General features: G+C 37.0%; 1 pseudogene; it reads left to right on the top strand.

The window, feature by feature from the left end:
• Positions 1-2437: 2437 nt before the first annotated feature.
• On the top strand, positions 2438-3845 carry LOC114199323 (nucleosome assembly protein 1-like 1 pseudogene; annotated as a pseudogene).
• Positions 3846-4059: the final 214 nt, after the last annotated feature.

The following is a 4059-nucleotide window of genomic DNA, read 5'->3' as shown; positions in this document are numbered from 1 at the left end:
CCAACAAAAGCTGTAGATGGAAGATGACTTCCTCCTAGACAGGTCAAAATCAAAGAGAGAATTGGCAAATTGCAAGATAATACTCAGGAATTTGCTCAGAATGCAGCCCAGGTAGACAAAATGACTTTGATTAAAAGAAATGAAGGATAGCTAGAGTCTCCAACATTTGCACTTAAATATAACAGTAATTCCAGAAAAAGTGAATAGAGGAAATAAGAAGCAATATTCAATATTCAAATGACTGAGGGATTTTCAAAATCTGAGGAATTTTCAAAATTCCTGAGATTGAAAGTGTATTGCAAAGAGCAAGTAGAATAATTAAAAGTAACTTCACACCTAGTCACAGATTTGTGAAATTGGGAACATCAAGAATAAAAAGAAAAATTTTAAAAGTTTCCAGAAAGGAAAAAAAAATTACCTGAGGATTGACATTAGACAGCAAATTTCCCACCAGTAGAAGCATATAACAGAAGGTAAATATACTAAGTATCCTCAAAGTGCTGGGGTGAAATAACTGTCATCTTGAACTTAATGTCTAGCGAACTTGTTACAAGAGTGAGGGTAGAATTATACTGACATTTGCAAACATAGAAATAATAAGAGGACTTAGATGTTCATTGAGAAAACTATCAAAGCACGTGTTACAGCTAGGTGGGGTGGGGGGTGGGGAAGAAGTGCAATGGAAGAAACAGTGATAAATTCAGGAAGTGGCAAATATTCTGATAAATTTAACCAACTACTGATTGCAAAAAAGAACTTGGTTTTTAGGGTATATTTTTAAAGAAAAGACAAAACCCTAGTAAATACTGAGGGATATGAGAGAGGAGTAGTATTCAAAGGGTAGTTGAAACATGTTAAGGTTCTTGTTTTGGGAGGAGACTGAAGATCCTCAAAATTTTATATTTAGATAAAAAAATTAAAGTTAAAAATGTGTCAGGCCATACAGACGAACTAAGAATATCCTTTGTTGTGACATCTAAATATCCTTGTTTTAATTCCACTTTCTGAATTCAGAAATGTGCTTGGACAGGCTTTCTTTGGGGAGGTGAATGAAATAAAATTATGGAGACATAAAATAGATTGGTGGTTGCCAGGTCTTAGGGATGGGAGGTGGGAATAGAGAGGGAGTTGTTATAAAGAGGTGGGGGGGGAGCCTTGTGGTGATGCAACAATTCTGTGTCTTGATGGTGGTGGTGGTCACAGAAATCTACACAGGTGATAAAATAGCATAGAACTGCACACAAATAAGAGTACATAAAAAAACCAGTGAAATCCGAATAAGTTCTGTAGATTGTACCAATGTGGTTTTCCTGGCTTTGGTATTGTGCTATAAATATGAAAGATGTTATTGTTGGGGGAAACTAGATGAAGGGTACCTTCATCTACTTCCCTCTACCTTTTGTTTTTACAATTTACTGTGAGTTTACAATTATTTCAAAATTAAAAGTTAAAAAGTGGTCCAATTAATGTTTAGTGGTTTTGTAATGATTATCCTAATCTTTGTGTTAAAATTTTGAATGCCCTGAATTAATATTTAATAAGATAGGTTTTCTATGAATGTGGAAGATGGACTCTTCATGCTCTAGGTACCACAGTTATAAATGTTTTGCTGAGAAAAGGAGAGTTTTTTTTTTTTTTTAATATGTTTAAAGAGAGCCATATAGGGGAGCCTGAGTGGCTCAGTCGGTTAAGCGTCTTCGGTTCTGGTCAAGATCCCCAGGTCCTGGGGTTGAGTCCCCAGGTCTCTCTGCTCAGCTGGGGGTCTGCTTCTCCCTCTCCCTCTGCCCACTGCTCCCCCTGCTTGTGCTCTCTCTCTCTCTGTCAAATAAATAAATAAAATCTATTTATTTTATTTAATAAAAAAATAAAGCCATATAATTTATAAAAAATAATTTGCTTAATTTTTATAGATTGCCAATTATGTAGGACTTCAAGGTGGGACTGTATCTTATTTATCTTTGTTTGCTTCCATAGTCCATAACAAATAAGACACAATAATCGTTTCAGACACCCAACACATTTGCTTATTTCTTAATTTTGCTGTGCTATATTCTAGCTATGTTCTTAAATTTGCTGTGCTGTATTACTCTAGATGTGTAGTAACTCCCTCTTTCTTTGCTGTTCATGGAAAAACAATTTGACCAATTTACTCATGAAGGCATTTGCATGAGCAGCAGAGTTTTCAGGTGGGAGTAAATGGAGATGGATTACACAATACAGTTCATGCAGCTTAATATTGAATGTTTAAAATTCCTCTTCTTCAAAGTTCTTTGGTGACTTCTCATAGACCCGTTATATCTATAGACTGCAGCCTTCTGCCATGTTGTCTTATCCCTTTATCTCCATAAGTTATTTCCTCTTCTCTTATACTTTTTCTTACCTATACATTTCTTCATTAAAAAAAAAAAATGCAGAGCTTTGTTTTTAGCGCCATCTGCTCGCGGCACCGCCTCCTGCTCCTCCTGCCGCCGCCCTGAGTCACTGCTTGAGCAGCTCCGACCACCTGGCTCCCCGTGCTAGCCACCGATATTTGGAATTCTTACAACATGGCAGACATTGACAACAAAGAACAGTCTGAACTTGATCAAGATTTGGATGATGTTGAAGAAGTAGAAGAAGAAGAAACTGGTGAAGAAACAAAAATCAAAGGTGTCAGCTGACTGTTCAGATGATGCAAAATCCTCAGATTCTTGCAGCCGTTCAAGAAAGACTTGATGGTCTGGTAGAAACACCAACAGGATACATTGAAAGCTTGCCTAGGGTAGTTAAAAGACGAATGAATGCTCTCAAAAACCTTCAAGTTAAATGTGCACAGATAGAAGCCAAATTCTATGAGGAAGTTCAAGGAAGATCTTGAAAGAAAGTATGCTGTTCTCTATCAGCCTCTATTTGATAAGCAATTTGAGATCATTAATGCAATTTATGAACCTACGGAAGAAGAATGTGAATGGAAACCAGATGAGGAGGATGAAATTTCGGAGGAGCTGAAAGAAAAAGCCAAGATTGAAGATGAGAAAAAGGATGAAGAAAAAGAAGACCCCAAGGGAATTCCTGAATTCTGGTTGACTGTCTTTAAGAACGTTGACTTGCTCAGTGATATTGTTCAGGAACATGATGAACCTATTTTGAAGCAGTTGAAAGATATTAAAGTGAAGTTCTCAGATGTTGGGCAGCCCATGAGTTTTGTCTTAGAATTTCACTTTGAACTCAATGAATATTTCACAAATGAAGTGTTGACAAAGACATATAGGATGAGGTCAGAACCAGATGATTCTGAGCCGTTTTCTTTTGATGGACCAGAAATTATGGGTTGTACAGGGTGCCAGATAGATTGGAAAAAAGGAAAGAATGTCACTTTGAAAACCATTAAGAAGAAACAGAAACACAAGGGACGTGGGACAGTTTGTACTGTGACCAAAAGAGTTTCCAACGACTCTTTCTTTAATTTTTTTGCCCTCCCCTGAAGTTCCTGAAAGTGGAGATCTGGATGATGATGCTGAAGCTATCCTTGCTGCAGACTTTGAAATTGGTCACTTTCTACATGAGTGTATAATCCCAAGATCAGTGTTATACTTTACTGGAGAAGCTATCAAAGATGATGATGATGATTATGATGAAGAAGGTGAAGAAGCAGATGAGGAAGGGGAAGAAGAAGGAGATGAGGAAAATGATCCAGACTATGACTCAAAGAAGGATCAAAACCCAGCAGAGTGCAAGCAGCAGTGAAGCAGGATGTATGTGGCCTTGAGGATAACCTGCACTGGTCTACCTTCTGCTTCCCTGGAAAGGATGAATTTACATCATTTGACAAGCCTATTTCAAGTTTTTTTGTTATTGTTTGTTTGCTTGTTTTTGTTTTTCCAGCCTAAAATAAAAATGTCAAATATAATTTTAGTTCTATAGTGACATGGATAAAACTCACAGATGCAACACTGAGCAGGAGAAGCTGGACACAAAAGGATATACACTGTCTGATCTACTTTAAATGAAGATAAGAAATAGGCAAAACAAATTCATAGTGTTAGAAATCAGCAATAGTGGTTTCTTTTTGGGAAGAGG

The sequence above is a fragment of the Eumetopias jubatus genome, unplaced genomic scaffold, assembly GCF_037043125.1.
Source record: "Eumetopias jubatus isolate StellerSeaLion01/CBP00866 unplaced genomic scaffold, mEumJub1_p1.0 scaffold_2, whole genome shotgun sequence".
In the NCBI taxonomy this organism is placed as follows: Eukaryota; Metazoa; Chordata; class Mammalia; order Carnivora; family Otariidae; genus Eumetopias; species Eumetopias jubatus.
This window is presented reverse-complemented; position numbering and strand designations above follow the sequence as displayed.